Below are 11,067 nucleotides of genomic sequence, written 5' to 3' on the forward strand. Positions count from 1 at the left end.
TCGCCCAGTTGTTCAAGATTTATACGGGAGGTTTAACAATGCCCTGTCATTAAGCCTTGGCACAAGCAGTGCAAAGGACGTTCAGGGCATATTTGTACTAACTTATCTGGGTAAAGAGAAAGCTGTTCCTTTAAACTGTGTTTGCTGTGACTCTGGAAACTGAGCAAACAAAATCTGAGGGAAACTTTACTCTCAAGCAGAACTGACAGGAAGGTCCAAGGACTGAAGGACAGCGAACTTCTGTAGGACATACCTGCCTCTGGATTCACAACTGATTTTCAAATCCCTAACAACTTGAGGGAGTTTAATTCAGACTTTTTGGACATACCTCATCCCGATGGCAAATGACAGACTGGCTCAGCCCCTGAGTGAAAGGTGAGTAAAATCCTGTTCTGGGGGGATGCTGGAAGAGGAACTGCCCGAGGAAGAAACCTCAGGCCACAAACAAAGGCACAAATCCAGTGCCCAAGAAAGAACTGACTTTGCTCTACAAGCAAAGCCACACTGAAGGAGTCCTGTGCAAGCCAGAGAGAGCACAGTCGTGACACTGTTGAAATACTGGCTGACAGAGAGGAGAGACACCACTGGCACAACTTGGCAGGCATAAAACCCACCACCCACAGGGAGGAAGCCTAGTCAGAGGAGAGACCCAGACTGCACAGGATGGCATTAATGTGACCAACTGAACAGCAAACATTCCCAAACCAACCAACCAATCAAGCTGTGTGCCTTTTTCCAGGGGCAGCACAAGCTGTGATTTTTCCTGTCAAACGTTTATGTGTGATCTTGCTTTAACAAAAATGTATAAATAAAGACAGGAAATATGAAAACCAGCCTGTTTTCCTCTTAACTCCGGGCTGATCCTTCCCCTGAGCCAATTTTTCCTTTCACTCTCAGGAGACCAATTGCTGTGAATCCAGTGTAACTGTGAACTCTGTCCCAGCAATTATGTATATTTTTAAATGCACAAAGTAAACAAGGACTCAAATTTCATAAGAACAAGCTAGCTCTTCTGATCTTAAACTATCAACAGATTTGACCGTTAGAGTGGAGCTGTCACTTTCAGACCTAGTTGAAAGTAGAAAATTGCACTAAAATAATGAAAACTATTTAGAATATTTTGCTGAACCTTCAAGAAGTACCAATCGGCTGACATCCATTTTAAGATATGGACAGGAATTTTATTCAGGGCTGATTTTCTACAGATTGAGATTGGGACTGTTAACTCCAATCCACTTTAAGAACAACTGTAAATACAGGAGTATGTGTGAAACACCACAGTAACTGCCAGACAAGAGGAACCCAAAGAACCCATTGTCCCACACTGCTATAATTTGGCAAGGACATTTGCAAGACAATGTAAAATGCTTTAACAATATAATTACCCTCATCTGTCCCTGAGTATGTGGCCAGTGCCTGGCGATTTCACTCATATTTTCCTTTTGAAAGTAGCTTGTTCTATGATTTCTATAGGCAATTATCATTTTTTCCCCCAGTAGTTATTGGAGGAAATAATTCATGTTTCCAAGCAGCACCCCATGGAAACTGCCCCATCATATCTAAAATAAGGAAAACTGACAAGACTCCGTAAAGCCTGAAACAATCTGGAAGTCTCATCTCCCTCTTGCCTTCTCTTTCCTATGTGAAATCATACTGGAAACAGATGTCTGTGAAAAAACAGGTCAAGCATGTTACTCAATCTGCAAAACTTGGACTTTGCTGTTCCAAAAGGGAGCAATTCCTAAAACAAGAACCCTTTTTAGGAGCAGTTGCAGTCAGCTCAAATAAAAAGAAGGCCACTGAGGAACTAGAAATCTAGACAAGATGCCTGCTTTTCACTTGGGGACTGAAATGTAGAAAACATCAAATGATGAATGACCAAAACCAAGAGAATATTCAAAATTGTTCATTTTTTCCTTTAATTACAGTATTTTCCAGAGTTCTTTTGAACACATCAGGTTATCTCATGTTTTGCTCTTGCACTTACATTGAGCTCCTGCTCAAGTAACTCAGAAGAAAAAAGAAGAAAAAAAGGAGTATTCACAAACTATAATGTACTGCTCCCAGTCTAGAGATGGGGAACTAAGACTCAGGAAACACTGACATGCTCAAGATTGCCCAGGGAACTGCAGCAGAGCTAAGAAATTATATCTACTCTCCCAGGACCTGATCCCGTGCCACAGCCATGAGATTCACTACCCTCATTCCAGCCTTCCTCTTTCTGTGCTTAAAAGCTGGGAATGAAGAGGAGGGTAACAACTGCTGTTAGAAGAAAGGATCCAGAGGGAAAGTTTTGCCAACCTTTCCCAGCACTCGGGTAAAGTGGGCAACAGAATTACAGTTGCGGACGCCATGGCACTAATTTGACAAAAAGATGGCAACTCCCTGTGGATATACACGCAGCCAGAGCACTGCACATGTCCCTCATTTTCTGCAGAGCCATGCTGGCTAGTGCTGCAGCTGGCAAATTAGAGGCAAGTGGGGAAGGCTTGGGGTTGATTGCCTAAGCCCTGGGCTAGTCCCCCAGTACTGGGAGAGAAGAGGCTGCTCTGCATTGGGAGCTGCAGTCCAGCAAGCTTCTCTTCCTGCCAGGGTCTAAAAAGGGCCATTCTGAAGGGGAAGTTTGCATTGGATGATGTTGTTTGCTGATGAGTTTCCAGGGTTGTGTATCAAGTGCTTTTCCTGAGTTACTGAAGACCCATGCAATCAGAGTAACAGGCTGTAAGAATAGAATCGGCTTATGTCATGTTTGAAATTAGCTGAAATTAGCTTGATGCAGTTGACAAGGATAGCCTGGCATAGCAGCTCTCCAAACCTGCCTGACTTTTCAAACCAGCAATAACCAGCCCGACAGGATTCTGATGTCTCAGTGACTTCAGGCTCCCTTGCAGCTACACATTTGCAAGCAGATTCACCAAACAGGCACTCCTTGGACCCTCCACCCAATAAACACTGAGGGAGGAAAAAGAGAGAGCTCTACTATTTCTTGATCAACAAAATTAGCCTTCACTTTCCCTGCTTCTGTATGGAAGCTTTCAAATGAAAAACCCTATGAATTCTTACCTCTCTGCAGTGCAAACAACCACCCATGCTCATTTCTTCCATAACAAGCGTCTCATACGCAACCAGCAAATCTAGAAATAGAAGTGGGCATCATTATGTTTTTCCCCAGGAGCAGCACAGGTCTTGTCTGCCCAAGGGACACTTGGCCTGTCTGCTTACTAATGAGTCTGTCTTGAAAAGCTTCAACCAAGACATCTGTTAATCCTCCTTTTCTAAGTATCCTAGCATTAGTAAACCTTTCTGCTTTCAGCAAGGCATTACGCCTGGATATTATTTCTTGTACTATGTTTTTGACTAAATCATTTCATCAGAGACTAAAGCTGCTATACCTTAGTCCTTTAAGTTTTTAAAGTAAGTTCTAAGTTGCATACACATTCCGTGGCTAGAAGGCTTCACACAGCCCAAACAGAACAAAAAAAAAGGAGCAAGGACTTGCAACTCCCACGTGCAGCCCTGCAAAACAGAAGAGATCATCAGGCAGACTGCTGAGAGCCTTCCTGTGTACGTACTTGCATAGTACATTGGTATCTCCTGCTTTGAGGCTACATCCTGTGATTTGCCCCTAAGCCCTGAGCTAATAATTGTGTACTCCCCCCAGCCTAGGAGATGCAGTGATTTGGTTTTTAATTATTCACTTACCTTCCAGAGATAAGCCTGGAAAACCTCATGAGTTTTCAACCACAGCTACTTAGCAATAATTTCACTAGTATCCTCTCAGCAGAAATAAGGAATGGGATGGCATCAACGACAAGAACATTTCAAAAAACAGCAGGAAGAAGGAAAGGGGTCTTCCTCAAGAGGCAGGAGTTCTTGTTAGTGGAGAGATGTCAGTGATGTCAGCACTGTCAGAAGAACAAGGATGAGTTTTATACATTTTACTTCTCAGGACTCAAAATCTTCAAGCAAAGATGCATTTTCACCATTGCATGTGTAAGAATTTAAGGAAAGAAATAGAAATAAGGTCAGATTTTTGTTTTATTAGTTTTATAATAAAAAGCAGAAGAGTTTGTAGATTTCCACTTGTGCTCTTCTGTATGCTTTAAAAAGGAGGTTGATTCCTTCTACACAGCTGGAGAGCACGTGTGTGGTTATATATGCATATATATGTACATATACACATATGTAGAATAGTTCCAGAGGTGAAATTCTTTAACAGCTACTGCCCATGGCTACACCTACTACATAAGACCCAGGGGATGAAGCATGGAATTCAATGGGATAGAGCTGGACCACTCACTGAGATGCATGGATTGAGCAGGGATGACATTTAGTAGTGGCATACAAGAAAACACATCATTTTAGGTAATTATTCTTGAATCATAAAGAATCAGTAAACAGTAAGAAAGATAAACCATGCTGCAGCAGAAAAATATGCAGCTTTTTAGTGTTATTTTTTAAGCATATATTGATATATATTAGTTATTTTTTACAAAGTAGTGATATAGTCCATGTTTCATGCAGAGGGAATTGTATGAAGGCATGTATCCTCTTCTGTCGTGTAGTAACATTTATAGAACACACTTATTTGGTGTCTCTGTTGACACATGGCTTACCTTTATGCATAGAACTTCCCACAATGCCGGACTTAATTCCAGAAACATTTTTAGATCTAGCAAGAACATTTGAGTCATTTTCAGCCACTTTAAATGTACTGGTTTCTCTCTCCATCCCCATTCACTTGGTCTCAGGGTTTCGGAAGCACATGGTTTGGAGGATTTATTATATGAGTCCAATGTATTTATTTTTAGTCTCTGAAATGTTTCTAAAACAGGTACTCCGTAACATATGTGCAAGACATAAATGGTTTCTTTCTCACAAAAGTGTAATGAACTATATAATTCTGTCTTGGTTTTGCTTGCTATAAATAAGGTACCGGCCCTAAATCATGGCAATAGAACCATTATGTTAGCTTCCTCAGCTGAAAGACTATCTCAAAATTGGAGTGGTTGTAGTTTGATTCTGGTAAGGCTGGTTATAGATTTCAATCTTATTTACAAGATAAGTACAAAATGTTTGATTTCTGGAAACGTGTGGGGTCAAACTGTTTGATATTCTTTCTGCCAGCATTCCCAAACTTATTGTCTAATTTTCTCTGGCTTCTGCTGTGAACCTCTTTGGTCCTTGTCTCACTTTCTGGTCAGTCTGTTCTCAAGCTCCACCTGTTTGTCTCCACCTCTGTGCCTTAATCAAATAATACCTTGGCCTTGCACCTAAATAGTTGAAATTCCTTTGTGAAATGTCATGTACCTTGCTCTGGACAGGGACATGTACGTAACTGTCTTTTGCCACCACCTAATAGAAAGGGTCAGGATTGTAAACGCTTCCAAGGATGGCGATCCCAACCAGTAACAGTGAAAATATAAATATTTGTGTAGTCAGGCAGCTAAGGGCCATGTGAGCATTAGGGTAAGATGTTACCATGCCTGTAGATCCTTCTGCTGGAAGTCAGTCCCCCTGGGGCAGGGGTGCCTCAGCAGGACATGTGAGAGCACCAAATTCACACTGGCTCCAAGTCTGTGCCTTCATCTCAACCACTGATGAGGCTAAATGAATTCATAGCTGCATCTGCTGAGAGCTAAATCTGCCAGAGCCTAGGGCTGAGTCTGTGGGTGTTACTATTCCCCTGACTCAGACAGAAATATCTCTCGATGCAAATGCAGGCCTGAGCTTGTGCAGAGCCCCAGAGCCTCCATCAGAGTCCTCTCGCATGTGGCACTCCTTAAGGGATTGGCACCCGCATGAGCAAGAGCGGCTGCTGATGAGTAAGGCCTGCTGCTGGATTTTGGACTGTGCTGCATACCAGCAGAGCTGGGTTTGCCTCATTATCATGCAGAGTGAAAGAGTTTAGAGATGACATTCCACTCCAGTTAAAACCAAGTAAGATGGAAAAAAGTCACTGTCTCATACATGAGCAGGGATGTAATGGGGGACTGCTGCTGGCAGGAGGCAGAGGTTTGGTTTTGGTTTGCACAAGACTTTAAGAAAAGCATTTTTAAATGAAACCATTAAGATGCAGCTAAATTGGCATTTGCATGTACATTAAGACAGTATTTAAAGAAGAAATATTAAAGGAGCCATGTTATTTATAAGGGCTTGAAGTCAAAATTTTGTCTTAAAACCGCTCTATCTGCTTCGTCAAATATACATGAAAGGTGCATCCCTATATTCAGCATACAAAACCTTTCAGATGAGTCATTAATAGGGCTTTTATACTTGTAACAACTTCAACACATAAAAAGGAAGAAAAGATTTAAGATCTTCTGCCTTTCTACAGCACGAAAACGCTACAGCCAAGACAGCAATTTCTGCATTGAGCCCCAAAACTTTCTGTGGAGCTAGATAAGATTTAAAGGGGCATCCAACCATGGATTGATTTGAGCTAATGAGAAAACTAACACAGCACTAGGTAACTCAGAGTAGGGGTTCATTGGCCTGTGTGCTGAGAGCATCCACCTGCATACTTTGAATGGCCACTCAGACACATCAATACTGTTATCTTTATTCTTGGGGGTGGTAGGGACACACTATACAATCAGACAAGGGCAATTCTTCTGTGACTGTATGTCCCTATATAGGCCAACCATTCAGTCAAGTTGTATTCATTCCTGTTATTTCCTGCTTTGAAACGTCCCTGAGTTACAAAGCTGGAAATTTCAGTCTGTCTCTAGTATTAATTAAGCAATCTTCATTACCTTCCAGGCTGGGCAGCGTTGTATAATATCAGCAAATTGAGCAGTTTTCATTTCAAAATCCTTGTGTTAACTTCCTTATTACAGTACTTAACACTTTTCAGTCAGCCAATACACCTCCCCACTTTAAAGAGGAATTAGGAATTTAATGAAGGACTGGATTCACCAGCAAGAAGAGCCACTAGTCCCATCCTGCTGCACCCCTTCCATCGCAGGGAAGGCTGAGAGCAGGGAGCCAGACAAGTCCCACACAAATGTTTGCCTTGTGGCAGTGGAAGAGAGGGTGCAGAAAAAAATCCTCCCGTAGACACAGGCTCTCAGATCAGGGCCAGCACCAGGCACACCAAAACAGCCCATTATCCAGGGCAGCAAAGTATTAGGGAGGCAAAGCATCCATGATCCAGCTGCCTGCTCGGCTGTGCTGGAGGTCTGGAAAACTGCCGCTGAGAGAGGGGCCAGGGCATATGGAGCAGCAGGTTTGGCAGAGAAGGAGGTGGCTCTTTCCAGCAGCTCAGACACCACTTGCACCCCTCCTGTCTCAGCAACAGCTGAGGCAGCCAGCCTGGCTTTCCAGGGCTGCCAGCCCCCGGCACCTCCCTCTGCTACCAGTGCCCACCAGGGCTGCCACCAGTGACAGACCACACAGTCTGCCTCTGCCACGACTCGTTCAGCTGTGCCCACCTGGCACGTCGTGGGATGAGGGAGAGATGCTCAACTGGTGCCAGAATGTACCTCCTGCTCCAGACTCCCACATCAAGCTGCCCAGAATAAACCCATTTCAAATACCTGCAGGTCTGCACAGCTGCAATCTCAGCTTTCAATCTGCAGCTTCTGCTACTAAAAACATTCTTTGATTAGCCCTAACTGGTTAACAGAAGTTACACCTAATACACCTTTGATACATCTGATACCCTTCAAATCCCTCTAAGTCCACCCTATACAGTAGTCACATCCACAGCCAGCCCATGCCTTGAAAACACCTCTGCTCCCACCCTCCCAGAGCCAGCAGTGGTCCCTGTCTTCTACACACATCCATGTGTCCAGGTCCACATTGCTCTAGGAACCTCAGTCCCTTTTACAGCTTGTATTAGCATCTTACTCAACACCCCTGAGTTCAGCTGTTCCTGTACAAATTCATGGCATTTGCTGGTAAACGCCAGTTTTTTACATAAGCAAGTAAAATTTCTATACAGTCAAATTCCCGGAGGCTGGATTACGTGTGAGTCAAAATGCATATTTCTAGCATTGTTGTATGCACATCACTTGCTGGTTTCACTGTTGTCATCTTTCCCTTTTCCCTACAGACAGATACTTTGGTCTCCATGAACTCCAGGGAAGTATGTTTGCCTGCAAAGCACACTCAGGTGGGTGATGAGTCAAGCCATGTGATTTCAAGGTGGCATATGAATATACTTGGGAGGGGTTACTCCTGACAAAAGACCTGGCACTCACCTACCTGTGACTGTCAGAGATGAATACCTTCTTCAAAAATTCTCTACAAACACTCAGACAGGGATAGTTAAGGTCCACACCTGCTTGAGCCATTCATTTTCTGTCACTGAATAGTTTGACTGCTACCAGAATAACGTAATATTAAATTTGAATACATCCCTTAAACCTATCCCTATTTTTTTAATACAGCTAAACAACTGGAAAAGTCAGGACTGTTTGGTTGACATATCAGTAAATGGTTTCTCACTAATTTCTTAGAGTATCAATTTTGAAATTAGAAGTATTGACTTCAGAAATGCATTCTATTCTTGAATTCTTCATTGAATAAAGTAAAAAACAGTATATATTGTTTATAACTACCACACTAAACAAGTGCCCCCTCTGCCTCTCAGAAAACATGAAAGTCTCTCTCTCATCCACTGTGATATTCACTTCTGGTCAAGCATCTTGTTTGTTAGGGACTGTTTGATAACCTGGAAACAAGTTAATTTTTCAAGATGGGCGCCCTTCACTCCTCTGATGAACAAAAGAAGGAGTATCTGGCAAAGATAAGCACATGGGTTTGCCAGGGGTACTGAACACATAGCTCTGTCTTTGGGCAACCCAGTGGAGTGTCACCTGGCCATGCAGGGGGCTCCTTCTCTGCCAAGGATCTTTGTAAAAGCCCAACAATGACATCCATGTACTCTCATATTCACCAGGTAGGTGAAAGGGGAAAACAGTCTTCCCCATGCCCACGTGTGCATCTCTTTGCCTAATGATCCCTTTGGACATTTGCATGGTTTTGAAACTACTCCTGTCTGGTGAGAAGCTCCTGTGAAAACTCTAACCATTTTTTCAAAAAATCAGCAGCAGCAATTTGCAAAGCATTGCAAGCTATGTCAGCTTTGCAATGGTCATGAAGAGACAGGTCCCAGCCTGAGTCACGTGGACAAGGGGTGGCCGCTTGAAGCAGCACAGAAGAACTTTGATGTAGAGGAGATTGTTGCAGGTTCATGTCCTTGAGTGCCAAGGCAGAAAATAATCTATAGAAGATAAATAAATAAAATTTAGCAATTGTTTGAGATTGGGGTTAAGTAGGATTACAGCTGTAATATTAATTGTGGTCCAGTTAGAAGACATACTTCCATCACAGCTGCAAGGATCAAGCCTTTGGGGCTCTAGTCTTGGGACAGAAAGAAAGGCATGGGAAAAGAAATAGCCTCTTCTTTCTTTTCAAACTGTCTCCAACAGCAGCTGTGTTTATTCCATTGTTCCACACACTCACAAAAAAAGAAACAGGCTTAGTGAATCTCTGTACCTCAGAGTAGTTTACAAACCAAACTTAACACCACCAACAACAAATGGGTCCTTCATACGCTTCCATTAGCACTGGAAACAGCACCAGAGCAACCACCACAGCTCCAAACAGTCCAAAAGGCAGAAGTGAAGTCAGGATCCAAATTTAGAGCTTCATGCTGTGGTTCAGGTTATGAAAGAAGAAAGCACACTTTCTCCTCTGTAGAGCCAGGAAGCTCATGCCCAGTGCATGGTTTCAGGGAGTGACCCTCCGTTTATAAGGATAAATCATAGGGCCTTCAAAAATATTGGAAAGCAGAGGATTCACACATGGTGTCCCAACTGTCCTTGATGTCCCAGGGTCTCCTGCAGCAACTCGGGGACAAGCATGGGAAATGTCTGTGGAGCACATGAGTTCATAGAGATTGCAGAAGACCCAGAAAAAAATTGAAACGCTTCCTTTCTAAGCTATCTTGTGTCTTGGATATACTGTAACATAAAAAACCAGTGATACATATGACTTCTTAAAACAGCATCTACCTAATCCACAGCACAGTTTTATGCCCTTCTCTCAGCCTGCTGTCAATTTTACATTCACATTTCCCATATAGCATCCCTTTCTTCTACTCATGACAGCCCCATCAGTCAAAAAATCACGTTATATACTCAGAAAGACTTCGACAGCTGAAAGAATTCAGCAAAGGACCAGAGAATGCTTAAGTAATCCGTTCACATTTTACCCAGTCCTGCAAAGGCTGAAGGATCAACTGATGTTTTGCTGTTGTGATGTGCCTCCTAAAAATTCTTGGGAGTCCTGGCATAGTCCACGTACTGACACACAGAGCAGAGGATTTCTGTGCTGAAGTCCCCGTGTCACTGAGAAGGTACACTGGCACTTAAGGGGAACTCTGGGAAACCAAATCAAGCCTTTGAACTATATAGTCTTCTCTACCTTCATTCTCGACAGTTATGGATTTTTCTTCATTTACCTGCATGGCAGGAGTGAATGCTGTTGATAAGTATTAGAAGGCACCCAGCCCTGTAAAAGGCATTAATTCTTCTATTACATGGAGAAGTACATGGATAATAGATTTACAGAGCTGTCTCCTCAGCTTTTACTTTCTATTCCATTACATTTTCACCCTCATAAAAAAGGACATGACCACTATCTGTTAGACACTCTAAATCAACCAGTAATCTACTGCTCACAAATGACAAAAGGGAGTGAGTGTCAACTGAGAAAATACAATTTTTCCAGTAACATCTGTCATATGTCATGGAATGACAACCATGAGCATGTCAAAGCAATATTCAGGACATTAGAATAAGGCTTGTAAGGTGATGATCTCAGAATGATCTCCGATAAAAAGTCCTGTAAAGTCCCCGTTATCCTAAACAGATGATGGACTATGACCTCTGAACTAACCAGAACTTTGTTCTCTCTTCTCCTGTTACGTTCTGTTTTGTTTGTCTCTCTCCAGCTCTGATTCAGACAAAGCTGATGGAGTTGTGGAGGCTACCTGTCTTCTGCTGCTCTGCTGCTGATCCACCATCTCAACTGCCATAGAGACAGGCTCTGGAAGCC

The sequence above is a fragment of the Coloeus monedula genome, assembly GCF_965178545.1.
Source record: "Coloeus monedula genome assembly, chromosome: 10".
NCBI classification, from domain to species: Eukaryota; Metazoa; Chordata; class Aves; order Passeriformes; family Corvidae; genus Coloeus; species Coloeus monedula.